Genomic DNA, 22,498 nt, shown 5'->3' on the forward strand with positions numbered 1-22,498 from the left:
GAAAGGATGAATGCTGAGATACAGCGCAGTAGATCATCTGAGGGCCTGTGTGCTTTGATTCGATTAACAGTTTCCTTTCAGACAAACTACAGCTTCTGCATGTGAAGACCCTCTCCTGCTGGGAGATCACAGTCTAAACATGGAACTCAAAGAACTCAGATTGAAACATAACTATCTCATTCATAATAATTTTGCTGTAATGAGTAGCTGTTACACAAGCACTTTCTGTTTTTTTTGGCCATTGCAACAAAGAATGCACATATTTCCATTTTTGATGAAAGCAGACAGTAAAGAAGAAATAAACAATTTTCTAAAAAGAGCACCACCTCTTATATTTACACCTTGCAAGATTTCCTTCTGCAGTTTGTTATTCTACAATTAAATTTTCACCTGCAGCACAAAAGCATACATTAAAACAAAACCAGACAGCTGGAAGAAAACCCGTTTCAACAGCTTGTCCGTAAAAAAAAAAGGAAGCCTCCATGTTTGGCATTATGTTCCCCTGGCAGGAGGGTGGATGGAGTGGGTTGAGGTTTAGAGCAGTGGGGCTCAGGTCAGGGGAGCAGGAAGGAGGAAATGAGTGGAGACAGGCACTGCTCTCTGCGGTGAGCCTGTGACACTGCCTGGCCACCTGTCAGGCCTGGTTTGCTGCCTGTCAGGCAGCAGCCTGGGATAGGACAGGCAGGCAGGGGTTCAAACATGGAGATGACGGCTGGGGAGGGTGAGGAGGAGACACAGATGAACTGGTGGCTGCAGATCTGTGTCAGGTCAGGATGAAGCTATTACTGGGACATCAAAGGACATGTGATTTTTGCATAAAGTGTAGCAGCTGGTTTTGGGGACAGGGGAGTGGAGGAATACGCATAACGAAGCTTACAATATTTTACAGTGTCTACGACTACAAGTTTTTGTTCTTCACAGTGATGAAGTGGTAAATAAAAACTTGAATGAGCTACTGTACGACCTTTTGCAGGTGATCATTATGCCGCATCACAACAAACAATAGAATCAATTGTATGTATATTTTTTCTCCTTTAAAAAACACAAACCTCAGACGGCTGAGTTTGGTGGAATTTGCTATGATTTGTACAGTAATGAAAATTTACAGCAGCAGGTGATGAAACTAGATTCTTCAATAAACTGCACATCTCAAATAAAGCGAAGTTCAATGTTCTAAAAGTACAATCGGAGAAATAACGGAATAAAACAACAGGATGCAACTTACAATTATTTTCCTTATCCATTAATCTGCTAAATACTTTGTAGACTAATTGATTAATCTTTTGGTTTATAATCTTTTCTGATTATCAACTGATTAGTTAATCAGGTAATCATTTCAGCTCTCTTTCAGGGAAAATGATTAGATGTACATTGGGCTGTCCACGTCAGTACATTTATATATGGGTGTGAAATAGAAACGGTAAATGAAAAATGTAAGGAAATGAAAATAATTAGTCAGCAGATAAACAAGATCCTCATTCTTACCTTTTTAGCCAGTGTAGTCAAATTTTGCGGGGAAAAAAATCCATCAATTTTCTTGGTTATTTCAACCTTGCTGTCGTCTTATGGATCAAAAATGACCCATTTGTGAGTTTAATAGTAGAGAAAAAAATCTGATGACTTTTCCTGGACTAACGATTCCATCATGAAGTGAATCACTGCCTTTTTCGTATTAATATATAGAGGTCTTACACCGTCAGGATATAAAGATTGTATAAAGGTCCTGCTTAAATATTAAAAATTGTTGAAAGCAATTTGATTTGCTGCCTTATCAAATACATTATGTGCAGAAAAGGCAATCTGTTTAGACTCAATTAGCTTGCCTCCTTTTCGTTCAGGGTTGAATTTCCTCCCCTTTGCAAAAACCATCCCATGTGGTGACCATGGGGCAGAGATGGTGAGAAAATCTGACATGTTGTATTCTGTTTGAGGATTGCATTAATCCTCAAGTCGTCCTCAAGGCGGTCCTCTCCACATCCAGAAGATAAATATTGAACAGTCGAGCAATACGGAGCAGGGAAGAGGTCACATACACACACGTACTGTACGTACACATAGAAACAAGAAGAGGAAAGAACAAACTTGTTACACTTCACTGGGCATGTGCAAACACATATCCTCACACACTTGTACCATGGATGAAAGCTTCTATCAGGCCCTGTTTGCAGCAAGGTGAGGTAGGGGACATACTGTCCGAGTTCTTTAACACCACAAACCTGACAACACCACGGACTGAGAAGGTAGACAGCTTCTCCCCATACAGCTCTTTTTCTTTCCTGCTTGCACACTACGCCACACTACTCCACACACACACACACACAAATACACATATACATGTTGACCTTGGTCACTTTTGGGGACATTGCATAGATTTGCATTAATTTCCTGGAGACTTACTCTAATCCTAACCATAACTACTACTTGCCTAACCCTAACTCTTCCCCTTCCCATAACCTTAACCACTGACTCAAAGATCTGCTTTTTCCCAATTGGGGACACTGCTTTTGTTCCAATTGGACAAGCTGTGCAAAATTAACCGTTTTTTTGTCTGAAATTTGTCCCCAAAAGTAGCCTAAGCCAGACCCACACACACACACACACACACACACACACACACAATATCCCTGACCTCTGTGGTGTGAAATGGAGGGCTTGGGAGGGGGGGGGGTGCAAAGTAAAGCAAGAGAGCTGTCAGAAGAATGCATCCAACAGACACTTGACAGAATGGAAGTTCACATGCTAGCTCTCATCATGCAGGCAGAGCACAAGGGGTGAACATCTCAATTCAAACGATTCAGCAAGCAGAGCAAAAATCAAGGCACATTCTCCTTGTCCGCTGTCTGAACTGCTGTAAACTGAAAATCTGCTCATCAGTGTTGTTGGTGGAATATTCCGACATTTTCTATTATCTCTTTTTCATATCACATAATTTTGTAGTGGAGGAGAAAAATATTGTTTTGAAAGAATACATGAAGTTATTGGCTGTTTTACTTGGTTGTGGGGTTTGTTTGTGCATAACTGTTGAAAACATTCTCTACTGTAATGATAGACTGTTTAGTCATGATTAATGGTATCCAATCAGGTTGTTGAGCAGTAGCCTCTCACCACCCAGGGGTGTGGAAATCATTTTCATATCCTGAAATTGATACCCACTCTTTTCTCTGGCTGCCTTTCTCTGTACATCTGACCTAATCAAGTGCATGAGATGAATATGGGCCAGTCATGTGATCAGGTCTTGATCGTGTTTATGTTGTCTCTTTCTGCATTGCAAAAGGTTGTTAATCGTCAGTGAGTTATGGCAATAATAACCAAGCTTCCTTATAATAAGATAATTAATTTAATCTACTGTCATTTGGTCCAGATTAATGCTCCATCTTTGTTCCCCGTAGGGGGGGCCATAATTGAAGGTTTCTGCAACTATTGACTTATGTTGAGTAAACATCTGTTCTTTAATATTCTTTTTTGAGTGCATCCATTAATTTTAATTGTGCCCAATTAACAGAGTACACATTCAGAGGAATATATTGGGATTCAGTCTGTTCTCTGATGAATGAGATACCAGCTTTCCCCTCAACATCCGTTGCAATTACTATTTATTTCTGATTACACTACTCCCATCAGCACTTCTTAATATTCTTCTTTTTAGAATCCAATATAAACCCTCTGAAGTAAGTGAACTCTCATCTTGCTGCAAAGGATGAAATTTTATCACCAAAACAATCACACAACCCACCTTTGACATTTGCACACCAGATGCCCATTGTTAATCCCAAAGGAAACTCTGGGTGTTGGATTTCCATTGAACACCCACATGCTTGGCCTTTTCTCTCCATGGAAATGCTGCAACACTGACTGATCAGAGACCTTCTGTGGTTCTGTGGGTAAGGGTTGCAAAGAATTTGAAAAGAGAGAGGAGGGATAGAGATTAGAGCTTCTCGCTTTCCTTCAGAGTAATGCATCACTCTCTGGGGAGAAGAAATCAGAAGATGGGGTCAAGCAAGGATATTGAACAGGGCTTCAGACAAGTCTGAATTTCAGGATATCTATGCTGACATGAAACCACCAAATTAAATTTGGTGCAATTGAATCCCCCCTTTCCCTGCTTTAAAACTCCCTCTCTTTCAAAGCAGGCAGAGGAAAAATCAATAGTGTACGTATTGATATTAATGTTCAGCATTATGCGTCTAAATGAAATCATAGAGAAGAGCAGAAGGCCTTCATTAACAACATGTGCTGAAATCAAATTACCATCTAGTTCTGTCTCACAGGTGGCTTCTCTCCAGGTAAACCAAACTGCTGCTGCCTTGTATTGTTTACCTCCCTCACAACTGGGCTTTTCTGCAAAGAAGAGCCAGCTACACTAAACTGGTTGAAGCGCGAGTTAGCGGATGGAAAAGCAGAATCCCCCTTATTGCTTCTTTCATTTATGCCCTTCTGGCTCCCTGTTTGAAATAACAGTCCCACAATGCAATTCTATGGGCAGTGTGCACCAGGTCAGCAGAATGCAGCAAGGAGCTTAACGGTTTAGTAGTAGGTGTTTCTATGCTTCCTTTATAACCCCTTCCTGGTTACACTTTCAGTTAGGCAGTTAGTGGGTAACTGTCACATTATCCTCAAGCATTTCCAAATGTAATGTGCACATCATTGTCAGTTGCTTATTGAATTAGTGTACCTCAGCAAGAAGCAAATTCTCGTTTGTTTTTTTGTTCAACAAGTGTCATGAAATGAATCTGTTCGCAGCACTTTGACAGAAACTGGGTGTCACTGAGATGACAAAACATGCACTGCAAATGTAGCTTTTATATTACCTCTGCATCTCCCTTCCAAACACCACTGGAGCACAAGCTGCCAGTTAGACACTGCCTTAGCTCCTGTCTATTTAGTTAAAGGGGGATGAAAGGGATGAAAATTTAACTAAATGGTTATCCAGGAAAAACTAAAAAGGGATGGGCAACTTGGAAGCACGAACATATCTATTAACAAGCACAGGAACAGTGTAGTTGGGAGTCAAATGCAATGGAAGAAATCAACTGTCAGACATTTTCATATAACTCAGACAATTTCCAACTTTCCTGTGTACATCTGCAGTCAATAGATGTAGTTCAACAGCATTTAGTATCTGTTACATAATTTCACTTCTTAGTGTGTATTTTGAAGATGATTTTTTTCATTAAGGAGATATTAAGGATTGAGGAAAGGAAGGCTTGGGTCATGTTTGCTTGACTGACAACTGACACAACCTATCAAACTGAGCTGTCAAGGTTAGCTTTCAGCGCCAGTAACTGAGAATGAGGGTAGTCCCAAATTTAAGCTTGGTAACATTGCTACTGGAACCTACGAATGAAGTTGTAGTTGCTTCTAGGACACAACACATATGTGAATGCTTTTTTTTTTTAAAGCTATTTTAAAAACACTATTTTAAAACAAATTAAACTACTTTTTAAGATCAACAAGATTGTGTAAAGTGAAACCTACCGTAAATCCAGTGTACGTTTATTTATAATGAACAAATCCTTTAAAGAGCAAAAACTTGACTTTGTTAAGATGGGTAATATAAAAATGAATCCATGTCCATCCATCCATCCGATGATGTGGTGGTAGATGAAGAGGCCTCTTCATCCCCTAGCAGATGGCTGACAGATTACAATGCAGACAGGGCGATCGTCCATTAGGCTTTCTTCAGACCAGTACTTGGTGCTTATGAATCAGGGTTTTCAATATTCATATCAAATCGGAATAAAAGCAAGAACTTTTCAGGCCTGGATGCATTTAAATATTGAGTAGCCTTCCATAGTTTCTTTCCTGAAGCCAGCTCTTGAGATGAAAGGTAAGACAGTGGAAAGGCCAGGCCTGGTCAAGCGATTTAAAAGTGCTGATATCTGCATCCCTTTGAAAATCAAATGCATTGCCTTTGTCATTGGGGGCTCCGTCTTTGATATTTCTTTCTTTTTGTCACCATGATGCCCGGCAGCTGTGTTATGGGTAAAACGGTTCCAATATTAATGTTAACTGACTATATTTTCACATCCATTCGATCCGAAGAAGCAGATGCAATCCAGATACAGACTCCTATTTTGCTTCTACCAAAAAGATACAAGAAAGGAAGCAAATATACTATATGATTTTAAAAAATCTAACACTACATGGCTGTAGTCATTTACACTGCATCTTCAGGAGCAACCTTGTCAACAAAGATTGTAATATTTACACAATCTGTATTTGTTTAAATAAATAATAATTTACTTACATTGCCATTAACGAGCCATTACAACTGGCAGCCACAGGGAAACCAGTTATAACACAGACAAAATAAGGTAATGCTTTCACATAAACAGTATGAGCACTATAGACAACCGGCAAACCATTCATTTGCCAATAATTCCCTATATGGAAGCATCTGCATTCATCATGATTCTCAGTTAAGGTTTTTCCATTCATTTGCCACCTGGCCGTACATCTAGTGGTTCTACACTTTGTAATAGAAGTAAATTTGGCCGCTGGCTGATTTCAAACTTGTTCTAGACTACTTATAATGAGCCATATCTACCAGTCTTGAACAATCAAACCACTTTTTCGCATGTTAGCATACTAGGACAGTGTCAATGATATGCACCTTTTGGCCTACTGGAAGTTGCAGTTTGGCCTAGACAACCGATAACAGCCATTTCATGGGGTGAAATTGCTGTTAGGGGCAGTTCTGTGAGGCTGTACTTCTATGCGTCGTTCTAATGAACAGTCATAAATAACACATATGTTGTTTAATTTGGAAGACTGGCAAGTATTAAGCCAAAGTATTGGCCAAAGTAAAAATTGATCTGAGGATGGCGCTAAATGGAAAGGATCACCAAAGTTATAACAATCAAGAGAGAGGGGCATGAATTTCATGTCAATCAATCCAATAGTTGGTAAAATATTTCACTTAAAACCACAAATGCAAATGTCATGGTGAAACTAAAAGACTTCAGTAGATCACTAAACTTATCGGGATATACTGTCTGGTAATCAATGTCTGTACAAAATTTTGGTGCCATCCATCCAGTAGATTTAAACATATTTCACTATATAAGTGTCAACTTTGACCTGCTGGTGGAGCTAAAGGAAAGGTAAGGGGCTCACCAAAGTCAATAGGCTTAATTCTCTGGGCACCATGAACATCTGTACCAAATTTTATGGTAATCCAATCAACTGCGATTGAGATATTTCAGTCTGGACAAAAATTGTAAACTGACCAACCAATATCACCATCTCCACTGCCACGCAGCTACCCTGACTAAAAAAAAAAAAGAAGAAAAATTGGAGGAAAAAAGGAAAAGAAAAAAGAATGCAATATGGCATCCTTTAGTTTTATTTAAGGCTTAATTTTATCAAGATGCTATGTCAAAATATGGAGCTATATAAGACTAAAAAATATTCCTTTTATTCACAGGCATTCAAGAAAAAGTTATGTATTTTCTAAGAAGCATTTTGACTTAGAAGTATTGACCCAGAAGTGCTTTTCTTTTTCTCTCTTCTACTTATTCCAAGCAATTCTTGTATACCTCCAATACACTGGAGGTTTACTAAACAGCAGCACTGCTGTGGGCTGTTGTCAGGATTCAAACAAGTCAGATTTCACTTGGGGAGGAGCATTTAAAAAGACTTTTTGTTTAGTGGCTGCTTTCAGAAAATGACTGACAACCTGGATGATGTCCACACACTGGCAGGCTATCTCTTATGTAAAAAATTGACTTGAGAGAAGCTGATCTGGGATTTTAAAGCTTTTAACTAACCAAGGCTTCCTGCTGCCAGACCATCATTTTAGGATTGTCTGGAATACTGTTGTAGACAAGGACCCAGCTCGTCCAGAATGACTCACGCCTTCCAGGGAGGCTGCTCCATAATCAGAGAGCTTGCCAGCAATCCTGACACACCATCTGGGATCGGGGTGCAATGATTTTCTCAATGATTACCTCAGCATGGGGAAGAGCAGGCTAACAGGGACAACAAGTAATGGGATTCCCTGCAAGGACACTGATCCAGAGGAGGTTTCACCAAGTACCAGTCCAGACCCATCAACTCCCATGAATAATGCTGGAAAGTCGCATGTGGCCATTCACATGGCAGGGGTGGGCAGCAAATGGTGGAAATGTGCTTTTATGTGTGTGTATGTGTACATGAATGTAAGGGCATGAACTGTAATAGCAGGTGTGAATTTGGTCTGCATATGTGTGTTTGAGGAGTTGTTAATTGGTGCCTCAGGTGACACTGGAGACATATTGTCAAAGCTGTGAATCCTCCCTGGAACAGACAAGACAGCAGCTATTCTGAGCTGTCAAACTGGACATGTCATGACTGACCATGCCACTGGGACTGGTCAGACACTGAGAAGACGGGCCCTAGCGTGGGCCAGCTCTCACAGGGCCTGCGTCCCCTCTGGTGGTATATGCCAGTGCCGCCATCAAAACAACAATTCTATCTGAGCTCAAGATTTGGCAGATCACTCCCCACGGCACTCCATGATCAACACAGGCTTTGTCAGTCCTCCTGCACTTCAGACACACTGTCATGACATAAGTGCTTTGCACCTATCAGATGCTTTAGAGAAGTTAATAAGTGTGTTCAAGTGAAGTGTTTTTGACTGTGGTTTTCCAGAAACATCCATTAAACCTTAACAGGAAAAGATTGACTGAATTCTTTATTTGCTTGAAAAACTAACACATTTGCGCTGGTGGGACCTCAAGACCTTGAAACTGATATAGCCATTTCTAAGAATGATTAAGCAAGATTCCAGAACTGTGAGCGTGTGTGGGCAGTGATTAAATGTGCATCCTTAAAAAAGTGTGTATCATATTTTAAAGCTGCAATAGTTGTCAACATGCTGCATTTCAGTGTGTGCAAATGACAATGTTTTAACGGATGGTTTGTCAAAAAAAGCAAAAACTCTTTTAGAACAGTATTAAGCGCACCCACAATTACACATAATGGACAAGATTTTTTTTTCATTTAATTACTGTGACATAGTAAAACATTGTGCAGAGCTAAAAATACAGTTGAAACATTTACACAACAGGGGAAAGTAGCTTGTCACAATCTTTAATTCATCAAAATCCTCAAGTAAAAAGAACACTATAATCTGTATTCCTAGCAGAAAAAAATAAAATGGTTTCCAGGGACTGCTGTGCGTGCCGCTAACATAACCACTCTGACTCCATTTTCTGAAGCATAAAGTAACTCTGCATTCTCTCCCAAAGGTATTGAATCGCTGCATAAAAATGTTCTGTTACAATGCTGGCTGCCAACTGTGATCTGAGCTTTGTCTTTCCCCTGGTGCAGCCTGCAGTTGCCTCTGGTGTTACAGTAGAAGCCCGGGACAGCCGCGAGCCCCGGTCCACACCCTGCTAATTAACCATTTGTTTTTACCGGCAGGGATACATTCAGTGCACACCATACTCTGGCTGATTGAGCAAAGAATGGATATGCCGTTGGCTCCACGAACAGGATTTGGCTCCAGTTAGATTCAATTTCCACGTGTAATGCTTGAGATTATTTTGTTTTGATAGAGCTGAGGAGGCAGAACGTAATAAGCAGAAATGTTAAATGAAGGAGCTGGACACTACAGGATTATAACCCACAGTAACTGGATTGGGGATTTTAGTTGAAATTTGAGGATGAGATGGATTTCCACCTCTGGAGAAAAGTTCAAAGAGGGGACAAATTTTCTTTTCAGTTAAACTAAACCACAGTGTTTGAGGGAAAAGGTGGTATCTGCGTGAGGGTTTCTCCTATAAAGCTAAGTATTTGCACCGACAGTTGATGATCTTGTGTCAACTGCATAACCAGCTCTCACATCTCATTCACTCACCTCCCATCGTACCACCACACAGCTTCTATTACCTTTCCTCTCTCTGGGCACTTGGGCTTTCACTTGATATCACCTGCGCAGAAACAGCAAAATACAATCATTCTTTTTTTCCCCCCTTTTTTTTTTTTGTGCCTTGGGTGAACAAACAATTCCCTGTATGGATGGAGACAATTACAGATCAGACAGCACACGGGGGAATGTGTCATGCTGGATCGTCTGCCCTTAGATTCACAGGAGGACACGTGACAAGTCATTAAGTCTCAGCTCTGTCCCCGTGTAGGAGGGACTGCCCTGGGTCAAATGGAGACAGTGACGGTAGAAGTGTAGAGGAGACAGACAACGATCATAACAGGCCTAATGGGCAGGACTAATGGTGCAATGGGCTCCAATTACAGGCCTTTCTGACAGCTGCTCACCACCATTCTGGCTTCACCTGCACTGGGAGCACCCAGCAACCGATGGCCGGCCAGTTGAGTACTTTGTTAGCTCGCATACAGTTATCTTCCTGGACTCCCTGCAGACAACAATGGTCCACTGCACACAGTTTAAGGGGCCTCACTGCGCGTGGAGGAATTTTGCTTCATGAACGTGGGCACTGTATTCTTTAACTGCAGTCGACAAACTGAGAGAGAAATTGATCCGTTCTCTTCGGCGGTTTTTAAATGATGTTTGTTTTGAGAGAGGATTGAATTGTTTCCTGTCCTCTCTCTTATTGATTAACACTGAATTCAGAGGCACATCATCATGAAGTTTATCACTAATGTCAATAGGTCTGAGGAGAGCAGAGTTTGGAGCCATCAGCTGAGAATAGCGATACATCACGGGATATTATTTTCCCAGAGTTCTAATCAAAATGTTAATTGTGCTGCTGTGCTGGTCTCCGCAGCTTCAATCAATCTATGAGGAGTACATTAAATAAAAGGTAGGTCCTTCCTCGGAAAACCCCGCCTGGTAATGTTCCCCGGCATTATGCACGGACATTTGTCTTCAAGGAGGGCAGCTTGTCCTGCAAGTGAATTACTTTCCAACGCTTAAAGAATATTCATTCACTTACTGCCGGAGCAACCTGTCTGCTTCCTGCCCTTCTAAATGGCTGCGGATCATTATCAGTGATAGAGATGGTTTTTTTTCTTTCCTCTCTGTGAGTTGGCAAGAGCTGTGTTTACAGTATGTTTTCAACTAAACACTCTAGCTCAGCATTTGTGTTGATGGATTAAAGCTTGTTAGGATGGCGGAAGCAGTTTGGGCATGAGTGAGGAACATCACTCTTCAGCACATTTATCGTTTATTTTGACAGGCAGAATTGTTAAAAGGAAAATTATAGTTTATTACAAGCCGGAGGTTATTTTGATAGTCTTGGCCAACACTGATGTTGGTTTTGATAATACTGTACTCGCTATAATAATTGCTAGGATCTGGGTGCACAGATCTCATCACTACCGCAAAGTTGGATTAGGCAAAAAAAAACACGAGATCAAACAAGAGCAGCGTAGCCAGTTTATTCGGAAGAAAGGTAAAACTAAACCTGAGTTCATCGAATATGTCGCTAATGAACCTTGCATCTGCTGACTCCTTTTTATGTCCCAGATCTCAGCAATTAACTTTGTGAGGACATTGGGTCCCCTGCAGAGACCACTCATCCAAACAGATCTGCTCTGACGTAGCACGAACAAGTGATTTATGCACAAAATTCACAAGTGGACCGAACCTATCTTACAAGTCTTGTACAAATAATTTGCCCTTCTCCACAAGGGCAAAAAAATTTAAGAATGATGACTTCAGAATCATAATACATTTATCACAAAAATGTATTGCATGCATTCTTGAGGTGTTGAATGTATTTCCTCTGTAATAGCACATTTGCAGTTTTGTAACATTTTTAAACCTGCAACGTTTGGAGGTGTCCAGATAGTCAGATAGTTAAGGTGCATCACACATAACAGGAATGTCCCTGGTTCAGCTCCAGATAGGTATCTTTGTTGCATGTCATACCCTTCTCTTTCTTTTCCTAGGGTTCCTGTCTGCCTCTATGTTGTCCACTATCTAATAAAGGTAAAAATGCCACAAACATTATCTTTCAAAAAAAAAAAAAAGTCCTGCATTGTATCCATGGTGACATCCTAGTGCCCTTACTCATACATCTTGAAGGCCATTTCAGAGACCTTATTTCTGCTCTGAGGATCAGGGATCGAGGAATAAGGAGGGATTTCTGAGAACCCATGAGCAAGGATACAGGAGAGCATCCTTCACGGAAGCCTTTTACAGACACAACCCTAACTCAAAAATATTAATACCAAGGTTTAGATTTTGTTTTCATATTCACCATCTAGTTAAGGAAGGTGGACCTGTGGGTCTGAGTGACAAAAGAACCATGAACAACTTTCTTCTTTCATCAGAAAGATTATTCTCTGCAAGCTATTTCCCGTTTGAATCTTACAGTCAGGGAGAGGGGGAGAGTCTGGTGTCATTTCCATTCAGTTACATATGAGGCTTAAAATCCAGGTGTTTCAGGTAAAGCATTTGTAAATCCTTTCTACAAAAAATGTTCTAATCATAACCTGGATTATTGCATAATGAATTTAAAAACAGATTACCAATATTTTTTAAATAAATGTACAGATGTTTTTCAAACAGTTTAAACATATCAAAAACACAGAAAGGCTTCAAAGGAAATAAAAAAAACAACAACTGCTTTGCCAACACTGGTAAGACGGAAGCCTACTCATTATTTGGACAGTGTGTATATGGGAAGCCAACAAAAGTCACCACAGAGCTCTAAAATCCGACTGACAGCTGTTCAAGCTGTGCCGGTGTCTTTGGAAATGGATTCCTCAATTCCTCTCCCCTCACATCTTTCCTTGCATCTCTCCTCACATCCTCAGTAGAAGGGACTAAGACCCAAGGAAAAGATGCAAGTGAGGGAAACGTGGATGCAATTAAGGGACCTACCCCGTGTTTAGTTGCTAGCAGTCTACTTCTTCCTTGTCTTTGTTGGTGCATTGCTGCGTTTTTTGGCGGTTACCACGGCCTGTACATCAGGAAGGTAGTGTGAAAGTATTGTCAAGAATGTGTATCGGATTCTTATGGTTATTCATATTGTGCACAAGAACTAACAATCCAGGTAAGCACTCATGATAATATTCCTCCATAACATTGGTACACAGAATACCTTAAAGATATTTTTTGGCATTTAAACTTCCCATCAAACCATTCTTGTTTTATTTCCATCACAGCGCAACTTTGCAATAGCACAGTGTTGACAACGTGATTCTTTTACACACAGTAACGTCACATTTTGTGAGGTGCAAACAAAAAGGTGCTTTTTTTAGCATGCGATTGTCCCGACAGATTGCCTGGTGATGTGAGGTTGAATTATCCTACCTGATAGACACCCCTGGTTAGTGCATATCAAATTTAGGCATACAAATCTTATAATATTTCATTATTTGCTCATGCTCTTAGGGGTTGATATACTTATTGCTCATGGCGGCTTTGTTCTGTATTTGAGAATGATAATATTGGTGTGAGTGTTAGATACTTACACCTGTTTTATACCGAATGTACTATTGATTATGTTCCCCTTTTTCTCTTCACTTATGGATTTTTGTCCTAAAGGGGGCTCATTTAGCAGATGACTACTTGTGAGAAAATCATGAATCTGACTGCTAATTAATGAATGTTTTTTTACTATCCATTGTGTTACATTTTGTTGCAAGGGTGCTAAAAAAATAGCAATATTTTAGAGTGATAATCAGTTGACCTAGCAATCTCAACAACCATCACCTGTTTGCTTGTACCTCCAACACAGTTTCAGAATTGGTCGCCGCCCCCAAATGCCTGTGTGTGTGTGTGTGTGTGTGTGTGTGTGTGTGTGTGTGTGTGTGTGTGTGTGTGTGTGTGTGTGTGTGTGTGAAATAATATTTTCTCACTTTTATGGGTTAACACCACTAAATGTGTTACAGGACATCAAGGTCCAAAGTGAGAAGTTCATTTTACTCATGGGTGGTGCTGGCTAGGTAGCCTTACATGGCTAGCTGTTGTGTATACTAATGATCACATCAGACAAACCTGCACCTCCTCATGAATAGGTTGCATTCATTGGGTTGAAACAAGCAATTTAGAGAAGTTTGTGTAGTTTCGTGAGACATTAAGAAATACAAATATGTTCTTCCATGAGGCCCAATATTGTTATTACTGACAGGAATGAGGGATAAAACTGCCATGGTGTATCTAACTTAGGACTGCAATGCAGGAAATCACATACCTTGTCTTTATACAGTATATCCAGCCCCTTCCAGTCGCAAATCTGTGTGTTGACTCCTAACCTCCAGCTCAGCATTCCTCACCACAAACTGGATCTCTGCTTGCCAATTACTCAACAGATAATATCTGTGGTGACTATGTGACTTGAAGGTTCATTACCACAATGAACCTGAACCAGCATTAGCCTCTCCCCCAAGTAAGGTTATATACGTACTCAATACTGCATTCCAATAGGCTGACCTCAGCAGTTGTGGTTTAACATGCCTACCCTCAGAGCTCCGCAGACGACCTCACAGCTCTATTATAAAAGTCAGTGGGTCATACTCTGAACAGACATTATTCTCATATTAAACAGTGAACCGCTGTCACATACTGTCTTATTCAGACTATTTGTTATTCCACAGGAAACTGCACGCTCAACACAGGGCGACATTCAATTCTCTTTTTTTTCCCTCCTTAAATTTCCTTCTTAATCCTGTGTGACCAGGCTGGTGTGAAATGTAAGTGGATAGGGCAACATATGGAGAACAATTTCCCATTGTCCTGTAATAGTGTGGATGCCTATTTTAGTACCTGTGTAACAGCATAGTCGATCGTGTTACGTAAAAGGCTCTGCTGCCCAGTAACTGAAAAATGACTAAAACGGAGATGAGTGCTCCTATATGTTTTATTTATGCCTCCAAAAAAATGTTGTTTAAGGTGCAAGCCTGTTTGTTGTGTATGTTGTTGTTTTGGCTCTTTTTCTGTCCATGGTGTCAATTATCAGGCCCAAAACAACACTGAACTCATTCCCTGAAGAAGCTTTGGAAAAGAAACAGAGAAAAAATCTCTCTTTCTTGGTCCTCATTCCGTTTTAAAACTAGCGTTTGCTGCACGAGGGACCTCTCCTCCCATGCTGCATAGATTTTGTCTGATAGAGAGGGAAATAGACAAGTAAGTCTCTTCTTCCTCCTCCAAGGTGTTTTACGGGAAGTCTCCAGAACTCCATTTCCATGTCATTTAAGGCCTGGCCTAGGGAAGAGTGGTAGTCAGAGGTGTAAAATTTGCCCTTATCTACCCTCTATACACACACACACACACACACACACACACACACACACACACACACACACACACACACACACACACACACACACACACACACACACACACACACACACACACACACATATTTATCCCCTCACATCTTTACAACACACAGTGCTGTCATTTATTGCCAAATCAGCTCATAATGTTGACACACTTTATTTAAAAAATATAGAGCAGAAAATTATCTTTTAGGGTTGTTTGTTTAACCATAAAATTGGATTGAACGTGTGTATCTGTGGAAACAATGCGGATGAATGCTGTCAATAGTAGAAAATAGCATTCCTGGAGGTGCTGCTTTTGTTTTATATACACCTGCCTGTGTCCACCAATGAAGGGAACAGTGCGCCCAGCGTAAAAAATAATTAAAAAAAAAAAGCATAAAAACGTTCTTCCCTTCACTTTGCACATACTGATACAGGTATAGAAACACAGAGATACAATTACACTGCATGCACAATTATTTGGCAGGTTGTATTTTTGAGGATTAATTTTGTTATTGTACAACTACAGTGCTCTTCTTCAATCCAAAATGTTAACAAACCCTCAAACCTGAACATTTAAGTAATAAAAGTGAAGTTTTGGCTTTCTTAAGAGAATATCTATATGTACACCATTATTAGGCAACTATTAGTGCGCAGAATTATTATGCAACTAAATGAAAAACAAAAATTTTCCCATTTCACTTGTTTATTTTCACCTGTTAAAGTGAGAATAGTAAACAAACTCAAAATGCAAATACAAATAAACATTTCTGAAATTAAAAAAAAAAAAACCTAAGTGACCAATATAGCCACCCTTCTTTTCGATAACAGTCACAAGCCTTCCATTCACTGAGTCAGTCAGTTTCTTGATCTGGTCAGAATCAACTTTTTGTGCAGCCGCAACCACAGCCCCCCAGACACCGTTCAGACAGGTGTACTGTTTACCTTCACTGTAACTTTCCTGCTTAAGAAGGGCCCAAAGGTTCTCAATAGGGTTTAAGTCAGGTGAAGAAGGGCGCCATGTCATTAGGTTTTCATCTTTAAGGCCTTTACTGGCCAGCCACGCAGTGGAGTACTTTGATGCATGTGATGGAGCGTTGTCTTGCATAAAAATCAAAGTCTTCTTGAAAGATGCAGACTTTTTCCTGTACCACTGCTTGAAGGAAGTGTCTTCTAAAAATTGACAGTAGGTCTGAAAGTTGATTTTGAGTCCATTTTCAACCTGAAAAGGTCCAACTAGCTCATCTTTAATAATACCTGCCCATACCAGTACCCCACCTCCACCTTGCTGGCGTCTGAGTCGAAGTGGAGCTCTGTGTCCATTACTGATCCAACCACGGGCCCATCCATCTGGTCCGTCAAAAGTCACTCTCATCTCATCAGTCCACAAAACCCTTGAAAAATCTGTCTTCAGATATTTCTTGGCCCATTCTTGACATTTCAACTTATGTGTCTTGTCAGGAGGTGGTCGGATTTCAGCCTCTCTTACCTTGGCCATGTCTTTGAGAACTGCACACCTCGTACTTCTTGACACTCCAGGTAGGTTGCAGTTGTGGAATATGGCAGCACTGGAGGATAATGGGTTCCTGGTAGCTTCATGTTTGATTCTTCTCAAATCTTTGGCGGTTAATTTGCGTCTTTTCTTCTCGACACGTTTCTTGCGACCCTATTGACTATTTGCAACAAAACATGTGATGGTTCTGTGATCACGCCCCAATATCTTAGATATTTCAAGAGTGCAGCATCCCTCTGAAAGACTTTTTACAAGTTTTGACTTCTCAGAGTCAGTTAAATCTTTTTTTTGACCCATTTTTCCTGAGGAGAAAAGTCTGCCTAATAATTATGCACACCTGGATATAAGCTGTTGATCTCCTTAGGCCACACCCCCCCTCCTTACACAAATACACATCCCCTGATATGCATTAAATCCAATAAGCATTCAAGGTAATACAGCTTGGAGTTGGAAATTATGGATAAAATGATGATATAGTCAGAATATTCACTTTCCTAATAATTGTGCACACATTGTGGAGTGAGGTTTATCTCCTGTCTGTGCAGCTGCAGTGCTTTATATGAATAGAATATCATATTTGCTTTTGTAGATGTTATACAAATCTTACTTCTTTTCTCTGTTGCCACTAAATGTTTGACAACTACTTGCTTACAAAACCATAAGCTATCTTAAACAGCTTTACAGTCTACCTCTCCCTTCATGCCTTCACACTGAGGAATCACTGCCGCAGCACCGCATGCAGAATGTTTTTATCACTTTATTGTTACCCTATTTGGCATTCATACGCAGTATAGGAACATAAATTGTTCATTGTCGTAAACAGATATAGGACATTTTAAAGGGTGGTCAATGACTGGACTAGTTTAGCAAGGCATTACCATAAAGTTGAGGAACTCACAAGAGACAGCTTTAAAAAGAACGGTCAAAATCAAAGCAGCAGAGGCCGACACACACTGAGTTTTAGGTCATAGTTTGGGTCAAGCTGAAGATTCCAATAATGCAACTCAACAACATCTTTCATTAGACATATCCTGCCTCCTAAATGCCCCCTTCTTTCAAGCTCCAGAACTCCAGGTTGAAACGCAGGCTTTCTGTTAAAACGTCCCAAGCCAAACTATCTATTCAGACTTCAGAAAGTTCATCCAGTGCCACATAAAATGATACATAACTGTTTTCACAGGCTGTGTAGTACTCGTCTCAGGGAGTATACTGAACTTCATGGGGTGCCCCTTTCATGCTAGTTAGGGTATTTGTCAACAACTGTAACTCCTCTTGTGAAGCATCTCTGACTGGTGTATAAACAGATGAACAGAACAGAATGAAACCAAATGCATGATTGACAATATAACATAACACAGTTGTAATTATGTAAAAAAAATATGAAGTATTTATTATGTTTATGAATCAAATATTTATTTATTTAAAAATACCTGTTCACACTCCATGACAAATGAGGACATGGTGTCTGCTGATGAAGGTCATGGAATGCTGCTGAAAGCTGTGGGAAAAATTGAGCAAGTCGATGTTGAGATTTTTTGTCTTTGTGAGTTTGCAACACATTTACTCACCTGTGATTAATTTGTACATCTGTGAACAGTTAATAAATGTTTTTGTTATATTATATATATTGTATTATCATTATCATTTGTTGACTGTTTGTACACCTTCAAAAAGAGAAGCTATAGTTGCTGACAATACATTAATAAACACTTTAAAATACATATGTACTTATAACTACATTAAAGTGTTACAAACAACATATTCAGTGTTTACAGACGGATTGTAAAAGCTAAATGAGGGGTTAAAGTGTTACCAATAAGTCTTTACATCTTCGTAAAATTACACTGCAAATACTGTAATGTGATAAGTTTTTTATTTTTAATAAAAGGTTTAATATAATGACCTGCAGATAATAAGTGTATCTAGAAAGCACTAAGTCGAGTGCAGATGTCCACCAAGGCCTAATTATGCATCCAATCAGCCATTACTCAATACATTTCCTCCACCCTCGTAGCCAGCTATGAGGTCCCTGAGGTCTGGACCTCAGTAAAATTTTTCCATCTCAGGCTGACATTTTGCATTTTATGTGTGTATGAAGGAACATTATTTCGCTTTGTGAGCAAAAGTGTCTGGATATCGTTATAAATCCCCCTATCAATGCATCTATTAGGCTAATGTGAGAGCATATCCCAGGCGGCAGAACAGTCAACACATCTGAGCAAATTCTCTGTAGGCCCTATGGTCATATCGATCCGCCAAATAAGACTTGTTTATTTCTCAGTGATAGGCGACCACATTTCTGTCATATGATAGTCGGAGGGAACAATGAGGGCCTACCAGCAGTGAGGAACATTTTAGTGTCAATATGGTGCAACAAAGTTACTATGTGTTGATACATCAACTAACTTACAGTACTTAAGATTAGCTAGCTAAGATTGGCAAGCTAATGTCGGTCACCTCGGGCCACTGTCTTTTTTTTAACTCATTCATGTCTGTAAATGAAAAACATCTTTATACACAAGAAGGGACTAGCCTACTGGTTTTACAAAATGGTTCCATTGGACAATGGCTAGGTGCTAGCTGTTATAGCTAAACAAAACTAAACAAATCTGTTATCACAAACAAAGCTGTATTTATTTATATTTAATTATCAGAGCATTCCCAATAATCACTCTATATCAGCAGGGGGAGGCGCTTGGAAACAGTTCTTTAAGGTGTAGCTCTCTGTCCCGCTCTCTCTCTCCCATTGACTGTCCCTTCACTTCCCTGTTGTTTTCTTTCTGTCTGTAGATTGGTACAATGGGTGGTGGTGGGGGGGCGAAGTTAAATTAACAACCATGAAAAGCAAGTGGGCTAAGAAACCAAACTAAATAACGTGCTCTGCCTCTCTTACTTTCAATCTTCTCCACTCCGTTTCAGTGCTATGGACAGCGCCACACCTGCACCTACACACACAACAAACACACACACACACACACACACACACACACACACACACACACACACACCAAACAGAACTGTCCCTGGTGCTGAAACAACAGCTAAGCAATAGTCACATTCATCTTGGTCATTTCATGTCATCATACATAAAGGCAAGAAATAAAAGCATCTGACATGACTATCGAGCCCAGAGCAGACTACACGCGCACCTATCGGGCCCACAATGAAGGGACTTACAAATTTTCATTAGCCATACTCAATTCACCATTTCATAGAAAAAACACCCACCTGCTTAGCTGTGGGGCTCAGAGTAATCATTTGTCAAAATATTTAGATATTTCAATGAAATGTTATTGTTAAATTAAATGTTAAATGTTAATTAATTTAAATATTTACATAAAAGTGAGTTGGTGGTAAGAAAGAAGGGGTGTTTTTTTAGCCTACATTTTTGGTACACAATAGCCTATAAGAATACATCGTTTGCTATCAACCAGAGTTTTATTCCATTGGATCAGTTGATTTCAATGTATTACCAATTCAGCAATCTCAGTGTCAGTGATGACAGGACTATGTCTGTGCTATGTTAATTTTAAGAACTCACTGTAAGGAACTTGCAAACAATTATGATATTGATCTTAAACTTCACATGGGGTCTTGTCTTCAGTATTAGCTACCCAACTCAGAACTTGCTCTTTCACTCATCTTAATTAAATAAATAAACTTCAAAAAGTACAAATGTGAAGCTATAAAATAAACCCGCTCTTTTTATGCTTCTGGACCTCGTTTAAGATTTTGGCCCTTGTTACTGCCCTGATTTCCTCCTCTTTGGAGCTTGAATGCACACACAAAAATAATGTGTATGATATTAGGAACCAGGAGATGGATTCACATGAAAATTAAAATTTTGCCCTTCTGATTAAGTTAGAGCGAAGAGTCTTTCCCACTGGCAGCGTAAATTCGGACACATATGTAAAAACTGTGCAATAATTTTTAGGTTTAACTTTTAAACATAAGGTTTGCCAGCACATTATTACACCATTGCTTTGGCAACAGCTCTATACAGGAAGGTATTTGTGTCAAACACAACTTCCTCTGCTTGGGAGATTAAATAGCAAAATGTGTTGTTCTGCGGGTTTTCATTGAACAGTGATGTAACTAACGTATTGGTGTTACAAGAAGATTAAAGACACACGGCTGTTTATAGCATGGGAGCTACAAAGAGCAAGCATCTGTCGGTGTAAAAGCAAAATCAAGAAAAACCTGCCTACCAGAGCAAACGGTAAGCTTCCACTTAAACATTCATCCACCTACAAATCACCCTGACTCAACTCATCACTAAGAGCTTCACTTATAGTCATGGTACAGTTAAGGTAGGACCTTGAGAGGTATGTTTTCTAATGGGCGTCATTTCGCTGCACACACTCATCATATTAATATGTTCTGCAGCAGTATGCTGTAGAACACAGTGTTCTCATTATGATCACTACAAATTATCAGAGCATCCACCCATTCATCTATTTATCCGTCCATTTTCCGAACACACCTTTTCTTATTCCCAATCACTGAGGGGGCTTGAATTTTTTTGCCATACACATCCATTAGAAAGAAAACAAACAATTTCCAACATTTCCAAAGCAGCCAACACATTCAAAAAATGAGTGTTTGAATCTTCAAAGTTTAAATATATATTTAACAGCAACCAAGAGTCAAGATCATTTTAGTCATTTGGACAGCCAGCCAGAAAGAAAGAGTAATAGGAAGTGGGAGAAGCTTTTAAAGTCAGGAGCTTTAACTGAAATAATGAGCCACTGCGTTTGAATAACTTTAAACAGCCATGGGGGACACATCTCATCCTGTGTCCATGACATATCAGCATTATTATAATTACCAGTTTCTCACTTGTAAACAGTGTCCCCATCAACATCCATGGTGCAGTTACAGCTGGGAAACTTTTTCTCTTAGCAGAGTCACTGACTGGACATGTCAACATGTTGTATAGTGTCTGCTGTGGCGCTGGAGAGCTTTTAAAAGTCTTAAAAAATAACCCTGGTGCTATTTCACTGTTTGGAGACTATACAATTAACAGGAGAAAGCTTGCAATAAAAACTAGGGACATAGAGTTTGAAAGCAAGCATTTACCAGGCAGGGATGCTCTAACAAAAGATGCTATCAAGCTGCTGTATGGGAGGTGTAGGATCCGGTCTTTTTGGACCCATACCTGGGACTAAAAGTCAGGAAAGCTCAGATTCTGCTGCATTGACTGAAGTCTGTCTTTTGTGAGTTCCAAAACTTTATGGAAGAGCGAAACCAAATCACTGGATTAATCCTTTAAAGGACAATTTGCTTTTTATGATTAGTCAGTTTATTTAGATGATAAACAGAAGCATCAAATGCCCTTGAAATGAATGAATACATTTCTTAATCAAATGTGTTGTGCATTCACCAACAAAGTTGGAAACTACAAAGAGAGATGAGTCATTTGTAAGTGATAAACCCATAGCTCTCCACAATATAAAGGTAAATAAAACCACAGTTTTGATAGTAAATGCCAACCTGTGTTATTATACAGAACTGAACATCATTTGCAAAATGATGATGCTTCAGCAGCCTTTTAGTCCAGGTGAGAAAAATGCTGTTAGAGCAGGTTTACCTAGAAAAAAGAGAAAGATGCATGTTACAGACACGCTGGGCTGCAGTGATGGATATTGGTAATTACTTTTAGTGATCTCCTTTAACCTTACACACACACGCACCTTTAATTGCCTGAAAAAGAAAAACACAAATCGAGTTAATCTGGTGTAAGGGGATCTCAGGACAGAGTCCTGAAGGGTGAGTGGAGCGGGGCAGCACTCCATCTCTGCAGACAGGGTG

At 39.8% G+C, this 22,498-nt stretch overlaps 1 long non-coding RNA gene across 2 annotated transcripts in view; it reads right to left on the minus strand.

Moving 5' to 3' along the window:
• Window positions 1-243: 243 nt before the first annotated feature.
• LOC120783040 overlaps window positions 244-22,498 on the minus strand; it is a 57,804-nt gene continuing 35,549 nt past the window's right edge. Inside the window, exons 2-4 of one of the 2 annotated variants that reach the window (XR_005706292.1) lie at window positions 3,734-3,875; window positions 1,486-2,042; window positions 244-712 (exon numbers count right to left, since the gene is read on the minus strand). This is a non-coding gene — a long non-coding RNA (uncharacterized LOC120783040). Of the gene's footprint in view, window positions 759-1,485; window positions 2,043-3,733; window positions 3,876-22,498 lie in introns of both variants that reach the window. The other variant, XR_005706291.1, reaches the window with a different exon arrangement.

The sequence above is a fragment of the Xiphias gladius genome, chromosome 21 (assembly GCF_016859285.1).
Source record: "Xiphias gladius isolate SHS-SW01 ecotype Sanya breed wild chromosome 21, ASM1685928v1, whole genome shotgun sequence".
NCBI lineage: Eukaryota > Metazoa > Chordata > Actinopteri > Istiophoriformes > Xiphiidae > Xiphias > Xiphias gladius.